The sequence below is a fragment of the Ochotona curzoniae genome, unplaced genomic scaffold, assembly GCF_017591425.1.
Source record: "Ochotona curzoniae isolate NIBS_2020 unplaced genomic scaffold, NIBS_Ocur_1.0 scaffold_1037, whole genome shotgun sequence".
In the NCBI taxonomy this organism is placed as follows: domain Eukaryota; kingdom Metazoa; phylum Chordata; class Mammalia; order Lagomorpha; family Ochotonidae; genus Ochotona; species Ochotona curzoniae.
Genome location: NW_024467083.1, coordinates 29,592,419 through 29,619,736, shown reverse-complemented (window position 1 = coordinate 29,619,736; position 27,318 = coordinate 29,592,419). Strand labels below are relative to the sequence as shown.

General features: G+C 48.1%; 1 pseudogene; it reads right to left on the bottom strand.

The window, feature by feature from the left end:
• Positions 1-1,080: 1,080 nt before the first annotated feature.
• Positions 1,081-23,852, bottom strand: LOC121168754 (annotated as a pseudogene).
• Positions 23,853-27,318: the final 3,466 nt, after the last annotated feature.

Here is a 27,318-nt window from a genome sequence, read left to right as displayed (position 1 = left end):
TGCGCTCTCCTGATTTAGCCAGGGGATTCCCTAGCATCCTAACCATTTTTAATTTTTTTTTAATTATTTGAGAGGTTGAGACTAGATAGCTCCAGTTGGCTGGCTTGCCCACTCCCCAAATGCCCACAGCTGGATGGAGAGCCAGGCAAAAAGTTGGCAAAGCTGGGAGCCAGGAACTTAATCCAAGTCTCCCACCTGGATGGCAGGACCCTGACCACTGGGGTGCTCACAACCACCCCAGCTTCTCTGTTGGCAGAAAGCTGGACTCAAACTGGAGGCTTGGCAAACCCCAGGTGCTTCATCTTGGGGTTCTGGTGTCCCCAAGAGCCTCTCACCTGCAGGACCAAATGCACACTCCTCCACTTGGAGTGGAGCCATGTAACTGGGAACACGGTGTGATATTTGTGGTGGGTTAGTGAGCTTTTTGTTTTGTTTTTTTCCTTTTATTTAGGATTATTTGAAAAGCAGAGCAGCAGGGTTGGGAGGTTTTCCATCCTCTGGTTCACTTTCTAGATGACTATAGGAGTCAGGAACTTCATCTGGGTCTCCCACATGGGTGGCAGGGACCCAGCACTTGGGCCATTAGCCACTGCCTTCCAGGGTGCATTCTCAGGGAGCTGCATCCAAATGAATAACCAGGACTCTTAACAGTGCCCCTATGGGATGCCCATGTTGTTCTTGGCTCCCAGCCTGACCGTTGTGGCCATCTGGGGAAGTGAACCAGCACATGGAAGATGTTTCTCTAACTCCTTCACTCGTGGGGCCAGTGGCCGGGCTAATCCTCTGTCTGCAGCACCAGCATTCCCGTATAGGTGCTGGCTTGTGTCCCTGCTGCTCCACTTCTAATTCAGCTCTCTGCAAATATATCTCCTTCTATCAGTCTACCTTCCAAATCAAAATAAAACTTTTTCTTAAAATTGCCACTCATTGCCCTTCACACCTGTACTGTAGAGCTTAGCAAGCAGACAACTCTTTCAGCAATGCTTTAAATAGCTCTTCTTGCTCATTGTCGTAGCCGTGTGTTGTATTTTGTTTTGGCGGGCAGAGTGGCTTTATTAGCGCGAGGACTGCGAGGGTACCCTAGGAGTTGGCATTGGGACCTTTCTTGCCGAAGGTGGGCACCACGTTGACGAAGTGCCGGTTGTACTGCACGCTCCGCATGGCCCGGCCCGTCATCGTCTTCTCCTGCTTTGCCACCATCAGAGCCTGACCTCACACATTTCCCCGTGGAGCCATGGACTTTACCCACCCACCCCCAGCATGTGTCCAGCCACCTCTAGCGTGCTTAGGGCCTACACCCCACACTGGGTCTAGACACCCTCATCCTCCAACGGGGTGCCCATGAGCAACACAGCCTGGTCCTCCAGGGCGATGCCCTCCAGGGAGGCCACGTGAGCTTTGACCTGGGCCACAGTCTCCTGGCTGGTCACCTCAAGGGTGTGGAGCTCCTGCGGGCAGACAAACAGCTGCGTATTAGCAGCTGACCCGTGGCACCTCCTCGCTGCTGCTACAAGATGGAGCCCAGAAAGAAGAGGTGAGGGCATGCACACACTCTTCATGTGTTTTGTTTTTGTTGCCTTTTGGTTTCTTTAGATTTATTTTTTGAAAGACAAAGTTACAGAGCGAGAAAAAGAGACAAAGAGAGGTCTTCCATGTGCTGGTTCGCTCCCCAAATGACCACAACAGCTGGAGCTGGGCCAGTCTGAAGGCAGGAGCCAGAAGCTTCTTCCAAGTCTCCCATGTGGGTGCAGGGGCCCAAGTAATTGGGCCATCCTCCTCTGCTTTCCCAAGTGTATTAGCAGGTAGTGGGATCAGAAGTGAAACAAACGGGACTCTAATTGGTGCTGGCCTTGCTGGTGGAGCAATTGGAGCCAGTTCCAGTAGCTATGCATTCTCTAAAAGCTTTCTGTCCCAAAGAATTGAGTGGGCCATTTAGGGAATGAACCCATAAGTGAAAGGTTCTCTCTGTCTCTGCCTGCCTTTCTCAAAATCCTGCCTTTCAAAGAATTAAGTACATCTCTTAAAATTTTTTTTAAATTGTTAAATATTTTGAAGACTATGCTTGTTTTACATGCTCTCATTTAATCCTCATAGCTCTATGAAATCTTAACCATCCTTATTACACAAATGAGAAAGCTGAGGGAGGCAAAAGAAGATGTTAGAAAAAAAAAAAACACTAGAGCAAAAAAACTTTGCTAAAACCCCAAGTCACAGAGAATAGAGAATAGAGGCAGGGTTCGCCCCATGGACGGCCAAGGATGGGGAAACAAGTTGGGAAGTTTTATGAAATAAATTCCAAAAAATGAATAGAATGGCTCCAGGAAAGCAGGGTGGAGAAGGAAGCACACTCGGAGGAGGGTGAGGGTGTTTGCCGTAGCTGGTCAGGTGTGTCCTGGACAATGGCTGGAAGCCATGCCAGGAAGGCAGGCAGGGCTAGCAACCACTAGGGACTGCAAAGAACAGATCTAGGCAGAGCAAATGGATTCAGGGGAGGACAGGTTCCAGTCACTAGGCTGCCTGGTTTTAAATCGTTTTGATAATTCTGGACAAGTTGGGTCTTGCCTGCTTGACTGCCAGTCCAGCTCCCAGTTAATGCATTTGGGAAAGGCAATGGAGGATGGCCCAGGTACTTAGGGCCCTGCCATCCATGTACAAGGCTCAGATGGAGTTCTTGTTCCTGGTTTTAGCCCGGCTCAGACTGGGCATTGTGATCACTAGGAAGAAAACCAGTGGATAAAATAGTCTCTCTGTTACTCTGCCTTTGAAATAAATCAGCCTTTAGAAAAAGTTATACAACCCTCTTTCCATCTTATCTGCAACATGCAAACATAAAGGGCTGTAATGATTAAACAGAGGCATTTACTACAGGGACTAAATAGCACATAAAATATGGTCTCTGTCCTCTGAGAGCGTGTAACCTGTGTGAGGGCAGTTAGAATCCAGGGGTTCAGTGCTAAGAGGGGGGTTTTGAAATGCCCTGAAGCACCGAATAGGGACACCCATCCAGTTTAAAGGGGTGGTGGAGAAAAGAGGAAAATCCTTTCACTGAAAGTAGCCTCAAAGCTGAAATCTGAGGAGTCAGATCTGTTCTGCAAGACGGGGTGAAAGGGCTCCTGGGGGAGAAGACCCCCTATGCAAAAAGACTCCAAAAAGAGGGGTTACACTGTAGCAGCTGAAGGAGTAGCCTGGCAAGCATGCAAGGGGTGAGGCCAGAGAGAGGAAGAAGGAAGCCAGAGCTCAGCAAACAGGCCCTTTGGACTCTATCCTGCAGGCAGGAAGAAGCTGCTGCTGATTTTTTTCCACGGAATAGTATGATCAAATAGGCTGTATAGGTTCATCTTCCTCACTGTATACAGTGTGCGGATGAGATCGCAGCAGTAAAATGTATGTAGTTAGTTGAGCTGATAATGAGATGGAAAACTTGAGAGGGAGTTTGGTTGTGTGATAAGAAAGATGAGTTCAGTTTGGAACAAAGTAGGTTTGGAGTAAGAATAAAATCCCTGGGTGGAGGAATCTGTTCAACATTCCACCTAGCTGGTTGGATGCACAGCAAGACAGTTTATCATGCTGTCAAAATCATTGTGAATAAGAAAGGACTAGGACCTGGGTAACGACCAGGAAGAGAGTGAACAGATCCAAGAGGCAAACTCTGAATACAGTCAGTTGTGGAATGTGGGGCTTGGGAGAAGAAAGGAGTCCGGTTAGAAACTAGCTCTCCGGTTTGTGTTGCTAGATGCCAATGCTATGTCCCAGGAAAGAACAAATCTGCAAGAAAGATGATGCATTGGATTTTTGCAGAAAGCTCAATTCAAGGTGTCCCCTAGGACACCCAGGACTAGCTGACTAATAGGTTGCTGGATTCAGGAGTTGAGTTAGAGCAGAAATCAAGATAGACATGCATGATCTTGGTAGGTTAAAGAGCCTCCTGCAACACTGGTGTCCCATACGAGCACCGATTCAAGCCAGCTTCCTGATAATCTGTCTAGGAAAGCAGCAAAAGGTAGCCCAACTTGGGCCCCTGCCACGCCACGTGGATGACTCGGATAGAGTTTCAGACTTTGGCCTGGCCAAGCCCAGCCAATGAAGGGTGAACAAGTGGATGGAATCTGCCACTCCCTATAACTCTTTCAAATTAGTAAATCGGAAAAAAAAAAAAAAAAAAAGATTCTGGGCGTCTTCAAGACATAGTAACAAACCCGTGAAGTGAAATAGCTAGAACAGAAACAGCTGACCTTAACGAAGGCTAACATCTAAAAGGGAGTGGAGCCGCAAGTTAAGCTGCTGCCTGCAATGCGTTGCTGGCACCCATAGGCGCACCAGGAGGACTCCTGGCCCCAGCCTGGTCCCACCCCAGCCATTACAGACAATGGAGAGAGTGAATCAGCACTAGACACAGGAAGTGCGCTGACAAAGGAGCCAACGGATGGAGGTGCTGGTGAATGATGGCCCAAGGAATCCACCTAATTCAGGCCAGATAAGAAAGTAGACCAATAAACTCAGCCTAAGAAAAGTCTTACGGGCTTGCTGTGGCATAAAGAATAAAGCCACTACCTGCAGTGCCAGCATCCCAGAGGGGCACCACAAGTTCAAGTCCCACCTGCTCCATTTTCAGTCCAGCTCCCTGCTAGTGTGCCTGGGGAAGTGAGAGGGGATGGCCAGGTGCTCGGGTCCCTATGCCCACCAGGTGAGGCTTGGAGGAAGCTCCTGGCTCCTGGCTTCAGATCAGCTCAGCTCTGGCCTTTGTGGCCGCTTGGAGAGTGAATCAGCAAACAGAAGTACATTCTTTCTGTCTCGCCTCCTCTCTATATCTGCCTTTCCAATATAAGTAAATAAATAAATAACATAGTGGATTAAAGCTGCCCCTTGTAATGCTGACATCCTGTATGGGTGTCGGTCCGTGTCCCTGCTGCTCCACTTCTGATTCAGCTTCCTGCCAAAAGCGTGGGAAAAGCAGCAGAGGATGACTCAAGTTCTTGGGCCCCTGCTACCCACATGGGAGGCCTAGGTGAAACACCTGACTCCACCTGGCCATTGTGGTCGGCTGGGAGAGTCAACCAGCAGATAAAGATTTCTATTTCTCCCTCTCTCTTTCATAACTGACTTCCAAATAAATACTTAAAAAAAAAAAGATTTATCTTTATTGGAAAGTCAGATTCACAGAGAAGGAGAGACAGAGAAAGGTCTTCCATCTGCTGGTTAACTGTGCAAGCAGCTGCAACAGCCAGAGTTGAGCCAATTCAAAGCCAGGAGCCAGGAGCTTCTTCCGGGTCTCCCATGCAGGTGCAGAGTCCCAAAACTTTGGGCCGTCCTCTACTGCTTTTCCAGGCCACAAGCAGGGAGCTGGATGGGAAGTGGGGCAGTCGGGACGTGAACTGGTGCCCATAAGGAATTCCTGTGCATGCAAGGCGAAGACTTTAGCCACTTGGCTACCATGCTGGGTCCCAAATAAATATTTTTTAAAAGTCTTTATAAGGTCAAAGAGCAGATGATTTAGAAGTAAAGCATGTGAGTAATGTGAAGGCCAGAACTTTACAGTCAGAATGATGTTGGGGTTTATAAGATTGTGGAGTTAGGATTCTTCCTGTGTAATGGCAAGGACAATGGGGCGGTGAAGTGGAGGGAAAGTAAGAGCCACTAAGAACTAAGGGAGTTCCCACATCCAGCAACGAAGAGGGTGGGACATGTTTTTACAAGCTTTGTTCTTTTGACTTCTTGTTTTAAAAAGTCAGCTGTATTTTTGCATTTTTGTTTGTTTATTAGAGAGGCAGAAAAAGACACAGAACCAGAGGGGTCTCCCATCTGCTAGTTCACTCCCTAAATGTTTGCAGCAGCCAAGATCAGACAGCTGCAGCCAGGAGCCAGGTTCTCAGTCCAGGCAGGAATCCAGCCGCTGAACCGTCAGCACGGTTCCCCAGGACCTGCATCAGCCGGCAGCTGGAGTCAGGACCCAGAGCTGAAACTCAGACCCCGACACTGCAAAGAGCCGCATGAGCATCCTAACTGGCATCCTCAGCACCGTGCCAAAGACCCGCCATCCTTAATAAAGCTCCATCTTAGCCGGAAAAAAAGTATAGGCCTTGGAGAGTTAAATCAGTAAGTCAGTATGTGTTTAACTTGAATCAGGATAATTTAGAATTAAGGAGAGGCCCAGCAGGGTGGCATAGCGGGTTAAAGTCCTCGCCTTGAACATGCTGGGATCCCATATGGGCGCCAGTTCTAATCCCAGCAGCTCTCCGCTTCCCGTCCAGCTCCCTGCTTGTGGCCTGGGAAAGCAGTTGAGGACAACTCAAAGCCTTGGGACCCTGCACCCACGTGGGAGACCTGGAGGAGTTTCCTGGCTCCTGGCTTTGGATCGGCGCAGCACTGGCCATTGCAGTCACTTGAGGAATGAATCATTGGACTGAAGATCCTCCTCTCTGTGTATCTGACTTTCTAATAAAAATAAGTAAATCTTTAAAATATATATATAGAGAGAGAATTAGTAGAAGATGAAAGCCAGTGGCAGTGGTGGTGTAACAGTGATCAAGTATGGGCCCGGTGCGGTAGCCTAGCAGCTAAAGTCCTTGCCTTGAATGTGCTGGGATCCCATATGGGCGCCAGTTCTAGTCCTGGCAGCTCCACTTCCCATCCAGCTCCCTGCTTGTGACCTAGGAAAGTAGTCGAGGATGGGCCAAAGCTTTGGGACCCTGCACCTGTATGGGACACCTGGAAGAGGCTCCTGGCTCCTGGCTTCAGATGGGCTTAGCTCCGGCCATTGCAACCACTTGGGGAGTAAACCAGTGGACAGAGAATCTTCCTCTCTTTCCTCCTCTCTGACTTCCCAGTAAAAATAAAGAAATAAAGCCTAAAAAAAAGAAAGAGTGACCGGGCATAAAAAATGTGAGAAAAGATTTAACTAATGGGATGAGCAGAACTCACACCCTGGCAGTGATGGGGTGTGGGCTTTCCATGCAATAACTGCTGCTTCCAAATATCCAGCCCCATCATGTATTTATCATGGGTAGATGCTAGAAATGCATGTATGCTGTGAACTCGGTTATTGTGTAGTAGATTGAAGAGACTGAATAGAATTTACAGAGCACATGATCTTTGTTCCAATTATTCCATGTACTAACTGCTGTGACTACACACCCGTTAGTATACATCACTCCTGGTTAAGAACAACTACCTGGGCCCGGCACGGCGGCGCAGTGGTTAAGGTCCTCGCCTTGCACGCCCGGGATCCCATATGGGCACCGGTTCTATCCCAGCAGCCCCGCTTCCCTTCCAGCTCCCTGCCTGTGGCCCGGGAAAGCAGTTGAGGACGGCCCAAAGCCTTTGGGACCCTGCACCCGTGTGGGAGACCCGGAAGAGGCTCTTGGGAGTGAATCATCGGACGGATGATCTTCCCCTCTGTCTCTCCTCTCTGTATATCCTCCTTTCCAATAAAAATAAAATAAATCTTTAAAAAAAAAAAAAAAAGAACAACTACCTGCCTTTAGTCTTTAACTGCCTTTAACTGGAGACAGAAGTTTCATGGTAGATTTTCAAAAATACCCAAGAGGAAACGTGAGTTTCAGCAGCAGCTTACCAGAAGCCATGCTGTGTGGATACCACTTGCACAGACACGTAAGGGGAAAACCCTGGTGTTATTCAGTGATCATGCGTCTCGGGTTGACACGAAGACCTGGGGCTGAAGTGACTTTTATGAGTAGGAAAGTCTGTGTCACCCTCAGACTTCCTGCATTGCATTTCTGAATCATTTCTTCACTAAGTCAAACTAGCTACTGCTGCTTACAAGCACTTAACAGGCATTTTGGTATAAAAGAAGTAGTCAAGGTCACTGAGCTTGGCCCAGTCCCTAAAGTCCTTGCCTTGCATGCGCTGGGATCCCGTGTGGGCGTCAGTCGTATCCATTCTGCTCCACTTCCCATCCAGCTTCCTGCCTATGGTCTGGGAAAGCAGTGGAGAACAGCCCAAAACCTTGGAACTCAGCATCTGTGTGATGCTGAAGAAGAAGGGGCTCCTGGCTTCGAATTTAATCAGTTCAGCTCTGGCCGTTGCAATGCTTAGGATCAGTGGATGGGAGACACTTCTGTCTCTCCTTCTCTGTATGTATCTGCCTTGCCAATTAAATAAACAAATATTTAAGAAGAAAATGTTAAGATCACCAAGTTCAGATGACCAAGTGTTCACATGACATCTTGGTGTGGTTGCAAGGTCCTGAGCAGGCAGCTCCTCTGTAGTCTTCTTCTCTGGAAGCAGCTTATTTCACAGCACATTTGGACTCCCTCTGACATTTATTTTTGTGGGAAGTCAACAAAAATGCTTCCCTTGCAGGTTGGGCTAGGGAACAAGCAGGCTTCTCTGGCACACTGTTCAGGTAGCTCACCTCACACCAGGGCCCCTGAAGTGGACCAAGGAGAGGCCTCGTGTGATGGGCCCGCGTCTCCTCAGGTGGGGTTTGTCTGTCTTGGAATACTTACTGTTTTACATCAGAATAGTTCTGAGTTATTGAGGGGACTGTGTTGTGCATTTCAGGATATTTCTATGACTTCTCAGTGCTCTGCATACTAATTGCTTCATCCGGACAATGAAAAAAAAAAAATCCCCCCATGGGGGATTCCCTAGCTGAGAATGATTTTGGTGATTTAAGGGAGGATCCCAAGTATCTCTGGCCGGGGTCCACTGAGCGCTCGCAGCTGCTCTCTCTGCTTGCTCTTGCAGCCTTGCTCCGGGCTTCTCTTCTTGCCTTCGCGACTGGGGCTGCCCCACCTGCATCCACTGAGCGCCTTCACCATCTAGCTTCTTTCGACCCCTCACTTGGCTCCGAAAGTGGCACCTGGGTGAAAAAATAGGAAGCAAAAGCTTCTGCTTTTCCCCTCTCGCACTAAGGGGATCCCCCAGTTGGACAGGAATTTGCATAATTAGTAAAAAAAAAAAAAAAGACGTGTGCAGGGCTCAGCTCTCAGCTGTGACCACTGTGAATCAAGGAAAATGTGAGGCCTTGAGCCCCTTCTTGTCTTGAGGCTGTGCTGGCGAGGGAACTGAGGGCACACCACGGAAATCTGCCTTTTCGGCACAATTTGCCCTTGACTCAGCGGTCCCACTTCTGCTCAGCACACATTATCAACAATGTTCGTATTTAGCCTGCAAGCCTTTGTTGTCATAGAAAGATATGGTAGCTATGGTGACTTGCTTAAACAGTCTAGAACCTGGCCCAATCTCAGTTGGGGAGAATGACTAGCAATTTTTGTGGGGCCCTGGGCTTTCCTTCCTCTTATTCTACCATTCCTCCTATCTCTTCTATTCTCCCCACGTAGTCATGCTTCTCACTTCTGCACCCAGATGCTTCCTCCCACTCGCCAGCACTGTCCTTACACTTACTTCTCCTTTGCCTCAGCGAGTCCCAGTTTGACAGCAGAGCTATTATCAGGTGGGCATTGTGGCACTGTGGGCTGAGCTTCTGCTTGGAATGTTCACATCTTATATTGGACACTGATCCAAGTCCTGGCTCTCCTGCCCTTCTGACCCAGCTTCCTGCTAATGCACCGGGAAGGCAGCAGTTACTGGCTCAAGCACTTGAGTTCTGCCACCCACGTGGGAGACTCAGATGGAATTCTTGGCTCCTAGTTTCAGCCTGGCCTAGCCCTGGCTGCTATAGGTTTCTGGGGGAATGAACCAATAGATGGTGTTAGAGTCCGGGCTAAAGCTCCCGGACGTCAGGGTGCGAGCTAGTCAACCCCCAGAGAACAATAAAGAGTCTTGCTGGTAATGCAAACAGCAAACAGAGTTTATTGCGCCAGCATGCTGGGGCCAGACCGCACTTGGGGCACACAGGCCAGCCAAGCGGGGCAGTCGGACCCCAAACAGCCCAAGGCAGAAGCTTATATAGGCCCTTTTGGGCTGGGAAATACATCAAAAGTAACAACCTTAGACATGTTCATTTTTATGGCCTTCAGGCACAGGCAGCCTGTTCTGTTCCCATACCCATTATCTGTATGGCTCATCCCATTCTCACACCCTTATCTTCCTCCTGTTCCTGAGACTGGAGAAGAATTGTGCCCTTGCCCCCCTGCACCTGGGTTCACAAAGTTGCAGGACAGCAAAGAACAGATTTATCACTAAAGCGGAATCCTCCCAAAGTCCAGGCGCCTCCTCGCCTGGCAAACTAGCAGTTTTCTCTACACAAAGGAACCTCACACTGCCCAACAATAGCATTTTACCCACACTCTAACAATGGAAGGGCTTTCTTTTTTTTTTTTTTTTCTCACTCTCTTCCTCTCTCTGATGCTCCCTTTTGAATAAAAAGAACATAAATCTTAAAATACCAAAGTAACACAAGAAAACCCCAGAATTATTAAGCTTTGAGCTTCAGACCTTTCATTATAATGTGGTCAGAATGATAATACAAATCTTTATGGCATATGAATTTCAGAGTGAAACTAGAGACATGAAAGTCTCATCATGACTGGCAAAGCATCAATACTCAATAAATGACATGTTTGCTAAAACAAACTCCGACTCCAGGCCACCTAGAACCAGCCACTTGGGAGCCCAACCTTTTGCTTCCCCCCTCACAGGAGGAAAGAGCTGCTTGGTGGGTTGTTCTTGGTCCTATGCAGTGATGGGCGGGTGACATTGCGGAGGAGGGATCTTGCTTTTGTTTGTCCATCATACTTTGCTGAAAAGCTATTTTGGGAAAGAATCCAGGCATATGATCTCGTAATTTTTGCAATTTGAAAGAACGCCAGAGGGAACAGAAAGCACAAGATACAACATCATCCTTGCCTGGCTAAAATGAAAGAGGAAAAGGAAGTGGCCTGCTGTCTAGGCGTTGGCCTCTGCTGCTCTCCTCCAGCACGAGGGGACCCCAGCAGGTGCTTGTGCAGAATCTGCGTGGCATGGCTGTGGAGTTGTAGGGAAAAACAGAACCAACAATCCTTCTATTTTTCTGAGATTGAAGAGAGAGCTGGTCACTCCTTTCCTCAAAAAAGCTTGAATTTAGTGTCGAGCTATTTTCCTGCTGTGGATCTCAGCTGCTGTTAACACATGGAGGTGCTCAAAAGGAAGAAAACGTTATCCGCGTCACAGCTCACCTTTGTTCTTTTCTTGAAATATTATTGTCCCACTTTACAGTTCACATTAAAAAAAGTCAAACAGATGAAATTGAAAAAAGGTCTTGAAGAAGAAATACAAAATTGAGAATGGCAGTTGCTTCTAGGGAGAGTTAGGCAAGCGGAATTGGAGGTGGAAACCAAAGGAAATTGAATCTTACCATATGTTTTACTTTTCTACAAAAAGAATAAATATTTATGTGCTAATCCTGTGACTGAAAGTGAAGTTCCAGGAGCAGACAGACATTGGGCTGTCTGGTTGGGATGGCCACCTCCCCTGAGTGCATGGGATGGATTCTCTGTCCACTGTCAGCTGCTGACTGGCTCAGGCTCAGTCCTGGCTGCTGTAGGCTTATCAGGCAAGGAACCAGCAGATGAGTGTGGTCACTTAATCGACCTCTCAAAAACAAACATCAACAAAAACTTGGCTTTCAGTACATTTTCAAATTGCAGAAAAGGTAGTTTACTTAAGAATTATTTGGTAAATGACAAGTTCCAAAGCACAGGACTGGCTCTTTCAAGCCACACCCTCTGGATGCACTCTCAGAAGAAGCTAGGTATGGAGACCAGGAGTCCCGACAGATCTCACTCTGGGGCTGTGGCCTGGGCTTTCGTGTCATGACATGAGAGCATGAACAGATCATGTTGAACCAGCTTGATGACTAACCTCTGACTTGGCCTGCACATATGACTAAACCACAGAGTACAGATAAGCACCATGAGAGCAGTGTTGATACAGGACATGATCTTGTATGCTTAGGATGTTTAGGCCGGCGGGACCAGGGTTTTGCAGAGAGGAAATGTCAAAGTTTGCAGGCAGAATTTGGAAAGCAACTACCAAGGACCCATCCCACAACTTTTAAGTTGTATTTATTTTTACTGGAAAGATTTACAGAGAGAAGGAGAGACAGAGAAATATCTTCCATCTGCTGGTTCACTCTACAAGTGGCCGCAACAGAACTGAGCTGATCCAAAGCCAGGAGCTGGGTCTCCCATGTGGGTGCAGGGTCCCAAGGCTTTGGGCCGTCCTCGACTGCTTTCCCAGGCCACAAGCAGGGAGCTGGATGGGAAGTAGAACTGCTGGGATTAGAACCGGCGCCCATATGGGCTCCCGGCACGTTCAAGGCGAGGACCTTAACCACTACACTACCATGCTGGGCCAGAAAATTAAAAATCTTAAAAAAAAAAAAGTGGGGACAGTTTATATAGAATCGCTTTCTTCCAAGAAAGCTACTGCCATGTGTGTGCCCCATCCAATCCCAAAAACAAGAAATTGGGCAGGGGGGTTCCCTCTTAAGCCTCGGAAGAGGGGCTTCAAGGTGGGGGTGGAGGGCAAGGCTTCTCACCAAGGACCAAAGCCACGTCAAGCATTGTGGCTTATCAAGTTAACCTACAATGTGCAACTGTGATATCCATAATGGGAGCACTCATTTAGGTCCTGGCATCTCAGTTTCCAATACAGCTCCTCTACTAAGCACCTAGGAAGGCACTGGATGATATCCCAAATCCTTGGGTCCTTGATTCCCATGTGGGAAAAGAGGATGGATTCCTGGGCTCAGACGTGGCCGCGGGAGCCAATAGGGAGTGAACCAGCAGACAGAGGATATCTCTCTCTCACTCTGCCTTTCAAATAAACCTTTAAAAAGAAAAGCTTCGGGTCCAAGGCAGTAGCCTAGTGGCTAAAATCCTCACCTTGCATGTGCAGGGATTCCTTATGGGCACCAGTTTGTGTCCCTGCAGCCCTGTTTCCCATCTAGCCCCTTGCTTATGGCCTGAGAAAGCAATAGAGGATGGCCCAGAGTCTTGGGACCCTACCACCCACATGGGAGACCCAGAGGAGGCTCCTGGTTCCTGGCTTCGGATTGGCTCAGCTCCAGCCATTGCAGCTGCTTGGGGAGTGAATCATCGGACTAAAGATCTTCCTCTCTGTCTTTCCTCTTCTCTGTATATCTGCCTTTGCAATATAAATAAGTACACAGGGCCCGGTGCAGTGGCCTAGCGGCTAAAGTCCTCAGCTTGAACACACCAAGATCCCATATGGGCACTGGTTCTAATCCCGTCAGCCCTGCTTCCCATCCAGCTCCCTGCCTGTGGCCTGGGAAAGCAGTTGAGGATGGCCCAAAGCCTTGGGACCCTGCACCCACGTGGGAGACCTGGGAGGAAGTTCCTGGCTCCTGGCTTTGGATCAGCTCAGCACTGGCCGTTGTGGTTGCTGGGGGAGTGAATCAGCAGACGGAAGATCTTCCTCTCTGTCTCTCCTCTCTGTATATCTGACTTTCCAATAAAAATAAATAAAATATGCTGTGGTCCGTGCAGTAGGTGTGGATTGCATGAAGGTGTGAAGAGAACAGCTCTCCTGCTTGGCAGGGCCCGGGAGCTTCCAGCTGTTTGGCAGGGCCCGGCAGATGTGTCTCTGACCACCATTTGCATGGACACTCAAGCACCCCACTAAGAATTCTGTAATTTATTGAGGCATTGTTGTTTGCCCCTGTGAGATGGTTTTTGCAACCGATGAGAGCTTGAGAGTTAATGTTATTGATAATGTCTTTAACTGCGCACAGGAGTACAATTAAACCCATGCCATTTCTGGACACCTTATTGTGTGCCTACCCATTGCCCTGAAATCGGGCCCAGACATACAGCATGCCTTCTGGGAAATGGCTTGATAAGAATTTTACAAAGTAATGGAAGTGATGGGAGTATGAGCGGAAACTGCTATGACAAAAAATACAGTTACTGTGACCTTAAAGGTTGGCCTGTCCTTGCAACTCTTTAGAGCATAGAAAAGGCAGCTGTTTTAGCTGCTTTCATAATTTTTTTTAAGATTTATTTTTATTATTTTTTCATTGGAAAGGCGGATATACAGAGAGGAAGATCTTCCATCCGATGATTCACTCCCCAAGTGAGCGCAACGGGCCGGTGCTATGCCGATCCGAAGCCAGGAACCTCCTCCGGGTCTCCCAAGTGGGCACAGGGTCCCAAAGCTTTGGGCCGTCCTCGACTGCTTTCCCAGGCCACAAGCGGGGAGCTGGATGGGAAGAGGGGCCGCCGGGATTAGAACCAGTGCCCATATGGGATCCCGGGCGTGCAAGGCGAGGACCTTAACCACTTGTGCCACCGCGCCGGGCCCCGCTTTCATAATTTTTAACTAGAGGAAATATAGGGTGATTCTATTAACATCATAGAGATATACTTTGGATTATTGTTTGATTGTTTATGAGGCTGTAGAGCCTGCAGTTGTAGGGGAATTTAATGTTTGAAACTTTTTGTCTTAGATCCGTATGTTTTTTCTCTTTTGTTGTATTTCTCCCACTAAGTGATGGATAAATTGTGAAAATAAAATGTAGTAGGAATATTTTACTGATTAGTAGGCAACCATCTGTGCCTTGGCCTTGGAGTCCTGGCTGTCACCTAATGGTTACTTCTGAAGAATGAATAACAGCTTGCTTTAAAGAAACTGATTATAGTAACTTACAGAATTATCTTTAAGAGCACCTGGTTGACCATGAAGTAAAAGAAATAATTGAACATCTGTGCATGCTGTCTTAGTTCTAAAGTTAAAGATAAAAAAAAAAATCAAATGTTTGTGCAGAGGCTTGTGATGTGTCTAAGTAAATAAAAAGGACAGCTTCTTCTTGAGCAAAAAAAAAAAGCAGCAAGAAGGCACCAAGTGACAGTGCCTGTGTCTTTCTTTATCGGCAACTCCATGCACCCTTCTCGAGCTCCGAACTCAGCTGGGGCTGGACTCCAGCAAAAATATTTTTTATAATAAAAATAAATAAATAAATAAATCTTAAAAAGAAAAGCTTCATAAAGCTTGGAGAGTACGTGTGGAGCTAGTATAACTGCTGCTTAGGAGAACTGCCCGAAACGGTAGGGAAGTCCTTGATGATGACCACCGCGCTGCTGTCCGTCAGTCCCCTCCAGGAGCGGCCACTGCCACGGGAGAGGGAAATGTGATGGGCGCCTTCCACTGCCCACGCCACGGTCCGACTCCAGGTCAGCCAGGCCCGGAGGCAGGAGGCCACGAACAGCCTTCCTCCCGCCCCATCCTGCTCTGTGTCGGCGTCAGGGAGGGGAGGAGGCAGTGAGGAAAAGGAGAGGAGAAAGCCGCCATCCTCTTCCACGACCCTCGCCGTGGGGTGGGGGATTCTGAAGTGTGCTGAGGACCTGAGATGTTGACACAGAGTGTGTTTTAAACTGATTGCAGTTGCTTTCACCTGAAGGCGGTAACGCTGGAATGTTCATGAACGCTGCTGCATGTCCCACTGAAATGCCGCCGAGGCTGAGGAAGACAAAAGCGAACTTGGGGGTGTCCTGCATCCCTTCAGTCAGTACTTGGCGCCGTGTCCTCTGGGCCGTTTGGCACTCGTGGAGTGAAGACCTTTCTTCACGTGGACTGTGCTGAAGCAGGTCTCAGTAGACCTCCTCTCCATAAAATCAAAAGATAAGAGTGTTCGGGGTTAGGGCTTGGCAGGCAGGGCTGAGGCTTAGGAAACTGATGAAATAGTTAGTTGTGAGGGCCGGTGCAGTAGTGCAGCACGCCAGTCCTCCATCAGGACTGACATTTCCTATGGATGCTGATTTGTGACCTGGCTCTTTCGCTTCCAATTCAGTTCCCTTTGTATGACCTGGGAAACCAGCTCCTTGGACCCCTGCACCCATACGGGAGACCCAAAAACAGGTCCGTGGTCTCCTGGCTTTGGATGAGCTCAGCTCTGGCCATTAAGATTATTTGGGGAATGAACCAACAGATGGAAGACTCTATCTCTCCTTCTCTCTCTTTAAAATCTGCCTTTTAAGTAAAAATAAATCTTTAAAAAAAATGAAGTTGTAACCTTGAAAATCATCTAGGCCCAACTCATGCCTCTCTGGTGAATCTTCATGCCAGCATCGCAAGCAAGCAAACAGCTGGTCAGTAACTCCTGTGTAATTTTTCCAAATATCACTTTCTTCCCCCTCATTAAAACATCAACAAGTTGAAGACCACCTCTCATCACTTCTCGGCCTTTTGGCTAAATCAAGTATGAAGACCACTTCCCTAGGGCCCGGCACGGTGGCGCAAGTGGTTAAGGTTCTCGCCTTGCACGCCCGGGATCCCATATGGGCGCCGGTTCTAATCCCGGCGGCCCCGCTTCCCTTGCAGCTCCCTGCCTGTGGCCTGGGAAAGCAGTCGAGGACGGCCCAAAGCTTTGGGACCCTGCACCCGCAGGAAGAGGCTCCTGGCTTCGGATCGACCCGTTGCGCTCACTTCCGCCTTTCCCCCCCCTCCCCCCCCCCCCCCCCCCCCGTTGCGCTCACTTCCGCCTTTCCCCCGTTGCGCTCACTTGGGGAGTGAATCATCGGACGGAAGATCATCTTCTCTGTCTCTCCTCTCTGTATATCCGCCTTTCCAATGAAAAAATAATAAAAATAAATCTTTAAAAAAAAAAAAAAGAAGACCACTTCCCTGATAACTAATTATAATTTATTTGTGAGGCCAAGAGAGACATAATTAAACAAATAAAACTCCCATCCACTGTTTAGGGTCAAAGACTGAGGCAGCTGAGAGTCAGGAACAAGGAATTCAGTCCGGGAGCCAAGAGCCTTTGGAGTTCTCCCGCAGGTGCACTGGAGCCCAAGCACTTAGGCCATCTTCCATGGCTCTCCCAGGTGTATTGGCAGGAGCTAGGTCAGAGGAGCAACTGGTACTTGAACTAGTGTCTTTATGGTAGGGGAACACTGCAGGCAGCAGTTTAACCAACTACAGCACAACACTGGTGCCACAGTGGTTTTTGTTTTTGAGATTGATCTATTTTGAAAGCCAGAGTATTAGAAAGGGAGAGGCAGAGACCTTCCATCCACTGGTTCACTCCCTAAATGGCTGCAATGGCTGGGGCTGGGGCCCATCCACAGCCAGGAGCCAGGAGCTCCTGGGTCTCCCACGTGCACGCAGGGGTGCTGCCGCTTCCCGAGGCCATTAGCAGGGAGTGGATCTCAAGCAGAGCAGCTGGGGCTCAAGCTGGATCCCATCTGGACTGCCAGTGCTGATTTTGTCTGTTTTTCTTTAAAATTCATTCATTTGAAAAAATACAAAGACCCACGTGCTGATTTACTTCCCAAATGTCCCCAGCAACCAAGACAGGGTGAGGCAGACTGGAAGGCAAAACTCTCCAGGTCACCATGTGGGTGGCAGTGACCCAACCACTTGAATCATCACGAGCTGCATGTCAGGATCCACGTTACTCAGCAGCTGACTCCAGGGCAATGAGGACCGAAACCCAGACGCTATGGTACGGATGTGGACATCCCAACCAGCAGCCTGCCAGGTCAGATGCCCACCCATCCTCCATGTTTCAATTGCCTGTCTTTCTGTAGAGTCTTCTCATTAATATTTAAAACATATTAGGCCCAGCACAGTGACCTAGTGACTAAGGTCCTCGCCTTACACACACCGGGATCCCATATGGGAGCTGGTTCTAATCCCGGAACCCCTGAATCCCTGTCCAACATTCTGCTTGTGACCTGGGAAAGCAGTCAAGAATGGCCCAAAACCTTGGAATCCTGCACTTAAGTGGGCGACCTGGAAGAAGTTCCCGGCTCCTAGCTTCAGATCAGCTCAGTGGCAGCCGTTGCGGTCACTTGGGGAGTGAGTCATCAGACAGAAGATCTTCCTCTCTGTCTCTCTTCCTCTATTTCTGATTTTGCAATAAAAAATAAATAAATATTGGGCCTGGCATGGTATCCTAGCAGCTAAAGTGCTCACCTTGAACACGCCAGGATCCCATATGGGTGCTGGTTCTAATGCCGGCTACTCCACTTCCCATCCAGCTTCCTGCTTGTGGCCTGGGAAAGCACCCTGAAGCGACCACAATGGCCAGAGCTGAGACAATCTGAAGCCAGGAGCCCAGAGCTTCCTTCAGGTCTCCCATGTGGGTGCAGGATCCCAAAGTCTTGAGCCGTCCTCAATTGCATTCCCAGGCCACAAGCAGGAAGCTGGATGGGAAGCGGGGCTGCTGGGATTAGAACCGAAGCCTAAACAGGATCCTGGCGTGTCTAAGGCAAGGACCTTAGTCACTAGGCCACTGTGCTGGGCCCCCATCCTGCCTGTATTCTGACTCTGCTGTTTAACATAGTCACTGTCTTCCCACATCCTTGATACTTAGAAAGTTTCTCAGCTGTCAGCGTTGTTCTTAGCTGAGCACCCTGAAGGACGGCACCTGGATTAGAGCCTGGTAGCACGCACTGACAGCGCCTACTGTGACTCCATGGTTAGTAACAGAGGTCTCTGTATTACACACATGGCCTGCTCAGCCTGGAGCATCGGGAGCCCAGAGCTGTAAGCCCCAGAACAGGCCTCATGGAAGTGAAGTCCTCATTTTGTGTCCTGGGCCAAGAGGAGGAAAAGAAACATTGAGGGTAGTAAGACGAGTGCTTCCTGGGCTTCTGCTCTCTGGGCCAATGTTCTGTGAAGGAACTCTTTCATTTCAAAACACACAAAATTTTTCTGAAAAATAAATAAATACGGGCCTTGCAGCGTGGCCTAGTGGCGAAGGGCCTTGGCTTGAATGCACCGGGATCCCATATGGCCGTCAGTTCTAATCATGGCAGCTCTACTTGCTCTCTATCTCTCCTCCTCTCTGTATATCTGACTTTGTAATAAAAATAAAATAAATCTTTTTTTTAAAAAATTAAATAAATAAATAAATAAATACATTGTTGGGGCTGATGTTGTTGCATAGCACGTAGAGCTGCTGCCTGCAGTGCTGGCATCCTATATTGGCACCAGTTCAAGTCTTAGCTACTCCACTTCCAATCCAGCTCCCTGCCTAATCACCTGCAAAGCAGTGGAGGATGGTACAAGTGCTTGGACCCCCGAATATGAACCTGAAGAAGCTTCTTGGCCCCCAGCTTTGGATCATCCCAGCTCCAGTCATTGTGGTCATTTGTGGGGGTGAACCGGTGGATGAAGATCTCTGTCTAACCCCCACTCTCTATAACTCCCCCTTTCAAATAAAAATAACTAAGTCCCAAGAAATACTTGTATATACATCCTCATCTACCACAGTTGCAGCCCACTATGTTCTTTCTGGCATGACTTCTCTCCCTGTCCATTTTAGAAGCCAAGGGCAATGAACTCCACACCTTCACCACACCCTCCGTTACCTTTGTCTTTTTGTTCTTTGGTCCCAACTATGTCGCCACTTCCCAGGTCTGCCTCAGTATAACCTTTATGTTTATGCAACAGGCCTGACTGTTGCAGGGCTCAAGGCTGAAGATGTGTTTTCTCTCGTCTAACAGGCTGGCTGCTGCTTTAGGGAAAGCCTGATTTGATTACCAGGTGGACGTGCACCAATTGTGATTTCCAGCCTTAACATTCGTCATGGGGAGCCACGGCCTTGTGACTTTTTCACACCCACTCTACCTAGTCCCAGCCTTTGTCTTTTCTGTTGAGATTCATTTATTTGAAAGGGAAAGCCACTGAGATTCTCTACCGTCCATCTGTTGCTGCCCTCCCCAAATAGCAATACCTACAACAGCCCAGTCTGGGCTGAACTGAAGCCAGTGCCAGGGGCTCCTTCCTGGTCAGTCAGCCATGTGTGTGCCAGGGACCTGAGCACCCGGGCCATCCTCCCCAGCCTTCCTGGGCACATTAGCGGGAAGCTGGATGGGAAGAGGAGCAGCCAGGATGTAACTAGCACTCATGTACCTGCTGCTCTACAACATGGGTCCCTTGGGTGTCTGGCAAAATAAATTACACTTCCCCACGCTCCTGCCATCCTATGACCTCTTGAACCCACAGGCACTATGCTTTTGTCTTCGTTACTTTACTAAAATTAAAATGACACCAACTCCCAAATGTAATGGCCTGTCTTTACTATCTCAAGTTTTCCTCTTTTGCCTTCCTGAGAGCTGATTTTCCCTTTGTCTTCATACATTCAATCAATCTGTCATTTCTGGTGACTTTCTGTGGGTCAGGCAGAGTGCTTGCGCTGGGAAAACAGCAGTGAACAAGGTCCCCACAGTGAGGGGCCATGGGGGTACAGACCTCCGACTCCCATAGTCCCCACAGTGAGGGGCCATGGGGGTACAGACCTCTGACTCCCACAGTCCCCACAGTGAGGGGCCATGGGGGTACAGACCTCTGACTCCCACAGTCCCCACAGTGAGGGGCCATGGGGGTACAGACCTCCAGCAAAGAATCAGACTCCACGTCCACCAGTGCAGCAGAACCCTGAGTCATGATTCCACCGCAGAACGCTCAAGAATACTTGCTTACAAATGAAAAAAAAAAAATGTGTGTATCCAAAAATCTAAGGCTAAAGTTAGTGGCAGCTCTAGAGCTATGTGCCCAACCCCCAGGGGCAGGCTTTCACCCTCAGCAGCTCCTCCGGGCACCACGGACAGAGCCTGCAGCGTGAGCAGGTAAGCAGCTAGATGGGACCCACAGCTAGGATTCCTATGGGCTCTGCAGGAAAACGCAAAGCAGAAAGTCCACTTGTCGTGAAGACGTGGATACTGGCCGGCCGGCCAGGTCAATCTCTGAGTCAGGGCAGCATTCCTCCCCTGGGTATTCACGAGCTCCTCCCCTCACAAGTTTATAGCCTGAATTCACTACACCCCACTTGGCAGACCTCAAGGTTGGAATGTGTAAAGTCAGTCACAGTAGGTAGAATTCCCATAACAGATGCAAACCCCTGGGAAGCCGGCATTTGGCATAGTGGTTAAAATGCCTGCATTCCACAACCAAGTGCCTGCTTCCATCCTTGACTCTGCCTCCAGACGACGGATTGCCCGCCAGCTCAGACCCTGGGAGGCAGCATGGACAGCTCAGGTAGTTGGGGGTCCTCCCTCCATGGGGAGACCTCTTGTAAGATCTTAGTGCCTGCCTTCTCTTTTCTCCAGTCTCCACCCGAATTGCAGTTATTTGGGGAAAGAAACCACTGGATGGTGTATGAGTCTCAAAATTTAGTGCTAGTTTATAAATCCTAATTTTTAAAAAAGATTTATTTTTATTGGAAAGGCAGTATACAGAGAGAGGAGAGACAGAGAGGAAGATCTTCCATCCAATGATTCACTCCCCAAGTAGCTGCAATGGCCGGAGCAGAGACAATTTGAAGCCAGAAGGCAGGACCCTCCTCCAGGTCTCCCACATGGGTGCAGGGTCCCAAGGCTTTGGGCTGTCCTCTACTGCTTTCCCAGGCCACAAGCAGGGAGCTGGATGGGAAGCGTGGCTGCCAGGATTAGAACCAGCACCCATATGGTATCCCGGCCCATGCAAAGTAAGGATTTTAGCCACAATGTTACTGCAACAGGCCCATAAATCGTAAAATGTTTAAAATTACTTTAAAAAGGGCCAGCACAGTAGCCTAGCAGCTAAAGACCTCGCCTTGAATGTGCTGGTGTTGGGGTCCGTGCAGTAGATGTGGGGGATATGAGGGGGTGAAGAGTGTTCCATTGCAAGGAACTTCCCGCTGTTTCGGCAGGGCCCACCCGGCGGATGTCTCTACAACCACTTGAATGCAGCTCCACCTTCTTTTGCATGGACACTGGACCACCCTGCGGAAGAATTTTAATCCATCCTGGCATTTGCTACTGCGAGGTTAACTTTTTGCTCAGCCTGAGGTTGGAGGTCAATATCTTGCAAAAAGGGCCCTTTATCATTCCTACTGTCTTGGCTGTCCCCATTGAACCTGTGCTAATCAAAGGACCTGTATTTAGGCTTTCATTCTTTCCTTGATCTTTAAGTTCTCCTTTTCTTTGTGATACAAGATTGAATTGTAGCATAAGAATTGTAGCAGGAACTTCTAGGTACTGGCAGCAGGAACTTCTATTGTTTCTAGGTAAAACTAATGGCAGAATTATCCTTAGAAACACCCACTTGTTCATGACGTAAAAAGTCTGAGCCAGAATTTGACTGATTTTGTATAAATCAAGCGGACAGCTTTTGTGCATCGTCCATTATGATCATGAAGTCCTAGTGGTCCGTCTCTTTCTTTCTTTGCGCCTCATTCATGCACCCTTCGCGAGTTCCGAGCTCAGCTGGAGCTGGACTCTGGCATGCAGGGATCCCATATGGGCACCGGTTCTAATCCCGGCAGATCCACTTCCCATTCACCTCTCTGCTTGTAGCCTGGGAAAGCAGTTGAAGATGGCCCAAAGCCTTGGGACCCTGCACCCACGTGGGAGACCTGGAGGAAGTTCCTGGCTCCTGGCTCCAGATTAGCACAGCACGGGCTGTTGCGCTCACTTGGGGAGTGGATTATTGGACAGAAGATCATCTTCTCTGTCTCTCCTCCTCTCTGTATATCTGACTTTGTAATAAAAATAAATCTTTAAAAAAATTACTTTAAAAGGCATCATTACTGAGACAGACAGCAGGAGAGAAAGAAATTCCCTCTGTTGGTTCACTTCCCAAATTAGAAATCAGATGATTCTTCAAGGTCTCCCACTTGTTGGGTACAGGTGCTCAATGGGTTATGTGCCATCAATCTTGGACTTGTAGCTTCCGGAGATGCAAGAAAATAAATTTCTATTGGTTAAGCCACTCCATGTAAAGCCCTAATGAAAGATCTATTTCCAGTTCTTCGATGATTTCTTTTTTCCTATCCACTGTGTTTTCCAGGGTCCTATTTTGTGCTCTTTTTACCTTCTGTAGTCTTTCTGGATAAGGATGGGCTCTAAAATTGGAACAGAATTTAAAGGGCACCTAACACTTAGAAGTTGATTGTAGATAAGTTCCTGAAACTACACGTGGTTTGCTTTTCTATAAAAACACAGGCAATAATGTGGTAGGCACTCCTCTCAATGAATAAGATCCTGTTAAGGAAGCCAGTATCACATATCACAATGCCTGGGTTCCAGTCCTGGTTCTGCATTATATCCAACTTCCTGCCAATGTGCAGGTGATGGCTCAAGTACTTTGGTGCTTGTTGTCTATATGGGAGACCTGCTATGAACTCTAGGCTCCTAGCCTTGACCAGGTCCAGCCCTAGTTATTGCAGCATTTGGTGAATGAGCCAGTACTTGTAATATTCTCTCTCTGCCTTTCAAAATGAATTTGGCCTGGCGAGATAGTATAGCAGTTAAAGTCCTTGCCTTGAACACGCCTGGATCCCATATGGTTGCCGGTTCTAATTCTGGGAGTTCCACTTCCCATGCAGCTCCCTGCTTGTGGCCTGGAAAAGCAGTCAAAGATGGCCCAAAGCCTTGGGACCCTGCACTCATGTGCGATATCTGGAAGAAGCTCCTGGGTCTTGGCTTCAGATTGGCTCAGCTCCAGCTGTTGCAGTAGCTTGGGGATTGAACCATTGGATGGAAGATCTTCCTCTCTGTCTCTCCTCCTCTCTGTATATCTGCCTTTCCAATAAATAAATCTTAAAATAAATAAAACATAGTTGGAAAGCCAAAAGGCCGTAGTAGCCAAGACATCCTTGAAAGAAGCAAGAAAGGGAAAAAATAATATGTGCTAAGGGGCTGGTGGTACTAGACATGCTGGACCGCATGACTTTCACAGCCATAGAAAAAAATGACACTGTGATATCAGCTGGGAAAGACAGCTGGAGGGCCCGGTGCAATGACTCAGCTGCTGATCCTTGCCTGGGATCCCATATGGACAGTAGTTCGTGTCCAGGCTGCTCTGCTTCCCATCCTGCTCCCTGTTTGTGGCCTGGGAAGGCAGTTGAGGACGGCTCAACACGTTGGACTTTGCACCCACGTGGGAGACCCGAAAGAAGCTCTTTGCTCCCAGCCTGATATCAACTCACCTCCGGCCATTGAGGCCACCTGGAGAGTGACTCAGAGGATAAAAGATCTCACCTCTCTGGAAATCTGCCTTTCCAACAACAACAAGAAAACAATTTTAAATATCTTTAAAAATGAAAATGACAGCTAGAACCATGCAACAGAATAATGTGATTCACAAATAGACATATGGGCATGAAACATGATAGCAGAGGCAGCTTTGCAGATGAACAGGAAAAGGGATTGCTTTGCATATGGAGCCAGGACAACTATTTATATGGAGAAAGTAGAATGATATTTTCTTCATATTAAACATAAAGTACAAATTCCAGATGGACTGAAAACTTTCGAATTATATATGGGAAAATGCAGTTAAGAAAGAAATCTTAAGATATAAAAAGCATGGGCCCAGTGTGGTAGTCTAATGGCTAAAGTCCGCGCCTTGAAAGTGTAGGGATTCTTATGGGCACCAGTTCTAATCCTGGTGGCCTCACTTCCCATCCAGCTCCCTGCTTGTGGCCTGGGAAAGCAGTAGAGGATGGCCCAAAGCCTTGGGACCCTGCACCCACATGGGAGACCTGGAAGAAGCTTCTGGCTCCTGGCTTCAGATTGGCTCAGCTCCAGCCATTATAGCCGCTTGGGGAGTGAACCACTGGATGGAAGATCTTCCTCTCTGTCTCTCTTCCTCTCTGTATATCTGACTTTGCAATAAAAATAAATAAATCTTGGGGCCCGGCGGCATGGCCTAGCGGCTAAAGTCCTCGGCATGAACACACCAGGATCCCATATGGGCACCGGTTCTAATCCCAGCAGATCCACTTCCCATCCAGCTCCCTGCTTGTGGCCTGGGAAAGCAGCTGAGGACGGCCCAGAGCATAGGGATCCTGCACCTGTGTGGGAGACGCAGAAGAAGTTCCTGAATCCTGGCTTCGGATCCATCAGCGCAGCATCAGCCGTTGTGGCCCCTTGGGGAGTGAATCATTGGACGGAAGATCTTCCTCTCTGTCTTTCTTCCTCTCTGTATATCTGACTTTGTAATAAAGAAAATAAAAAATCTTAAAAAAAAATTTTAAGTATTAACACACAAGCAAATCAAGTATATAAGAGGTTATCTTAGTCTGATGTTAGACTTGTGAAAAATACAAAACTATTTGGAATAAAGTATGTCATTTATATCAACCTGTAATTTCTTTACATAATTCTTTAGTTTCTCATTGTAATTTATAACAAATAGTGATAGATATAACCTTACCTAAACATAAGCTTTTTGGCATCCTTAATATTTTTGTTTAAAGAATTTATTCATTTGAAAGGCACATTTAGAGAGATGGGTAGTCAGAGATAGACTCTTCCACCTCTGGGTTCATTCCCCAGCTGGCTGTAATGGCCAGGATCAAGTCAGGCCGAAGCCGAGAGCCAGGAGCGTCATCCTAGCTGCCACAAGGCCGAAAGGGGGCCAGAACTCTTGGATAATCCTCTGCTGCTTTCCCAGGATGTTAGGGAGCTGGATCAGAAATGAAGCAGGCTGCACCCAGACCAGTGTGCGTGTGGGAAGCCAGTGGTGCAGGCTGTGGCTTTACTTGTTATACTACAACACTGCAATAATGATTTTTAAAGACTCAATTTTTTTCTTGGAACAGCAAATCTACAGATAGGAGAGATAGAGAGATGTTCTGTCTGCTGGCTCACTCCCCAAATGGCTGCAACAGCCTGAGCTTAGTGGATCCGAATCCAGGAGCTTCTTCCAGTCTCCCACGTGAGTATATGGTCTCAAGCCTTTGGGCTGTCCTGGACTGCTTTCCCAGGCTGGAAACTGGATTGGAAGTGGAGTAGCCAGGATAAGAACCAGCACCCATATGGGATCCCGGCATGTGCAAGGCGAGGACTTTTGCTACTTGGCTATCGCACCAGGCCCCACTGATAGGATTTTAAATGCGATGACTTGGCTGAATTTCCCATCTTAGTTCAGAGCTTGTTCTTGGGAATCTCTCTGGGAAGCTGCAGCTTGTTCGGGAAAGTTTTTTTCAAGGATTTGAATTAATTTGTCAAGAATTAAAAAGGAGGAGAACTAGATTGAAGAAAGCTTTCTCAAAGCAGAATCAACAGGACTTTATACCCGGGGTGCGCGTGTCAAAGGAACCTAGGAAATTTTCCAAGTTTCCCACATGGGAGACTGGGTAACCAGCCTCACTGTGAGTTGAAATAGAGGCTCGCAGATGCTGTTTAAAATGGGATTACATCCTGATAAACCCATTACAGATGCAGGATATCACCATAAAGCTCTCAACAACTCTTTCAAATAAATAAATCTTTTTTTAAAAAAAATTATATTTCTCTTAGTTGCTGTTATCGAAGTGCATTTGGGCCCAGTGTTGTGGTGCCTGCACAGCCAGGATCCCACATGGGTTCTGATTCAGCTCCCTGCTAATACATCAGGGAAAGCAGTAGAAGGTGGCCCAGGCCATGGGCCTCTGTACTCATAGGGAGACAGGGAGGAAGCTCCTGACTCCTGGTTTCTGCCTGGCCCCACTCTAACTATTGTAGCCATTTAGGGAGTGAGCTGGAAGATGGAAAATTCTTTCCCTCCCTGGATCTCCCTCTCTCTGTAACTCTGCTTTGCAGAAAAATATTTTTTAAAAGTATATTTAAATATTATATCTTGTAACAACTAACCTTAGTGAGCTTCCTTGTATGTTTTAGCAATTTTAATTTAAAAAATTATTCATTTTTATTGGAGAGACAGGTTTATTTACTTACTTTTTAAAGATTTATTTATTTTTATTACAAAGTCACATAAACAGAGAAGAGGAGAGATAGAAAGATCTTCCGTCTGATGATTCACTCCCCAAGGGAGCGCAACAGCCGATGCTATGCCGATCTGAACCAAGGATCCAGGAACCTCTTCCACATGGGTGCAGGGTCCCAAGGCTTTGGGCTGCCCTTAACTACTTTCCCAGGCAAAAAGCAGGAAGCTGGATGGGAAGTGGAGCTGCCGGGATCAGAACCAGCACCCATATGGGATCCTGGCGCGTTCAAGGTGAGGACTCTAGCCGCTAGGCCATGGTGCTGGGCCCAGAGAGACAGATTTATAGAGAGAGAAGATGAGACAGAAACAGAGGTCTTCTGTCTGCTGCTTCTCTTGCCAAATGGCCACAACAGTCAGAAGTGAGCCAATCCAGAACCAGGAGCCCGGAGCTTCTTCCACGTCTTGCATGCAGTTACAGGGTTCCAAGGCTTTATGCCATTCTCCACTGCTTTCCCATTCTATGTGCAGGGAGCTGGATCAGAAGTGGAGCAGATGGACCTGATGTGATGGCCTAGCGGCTAAAGTCTGTGCCTTGCCTGGGCTGGGATCCCATATGGGTGCCAGTTCTAATCCTGGCTACCCTACTTCCCATCCAACTTCATGCTTGTAGCCTGGGAAAGCAGTAGAGGATGGCCCAAAGCCTAGGGACCCTGTACCTGCGTGGGAGACTGGAGTAGGCTCCTGGCTCCTGGC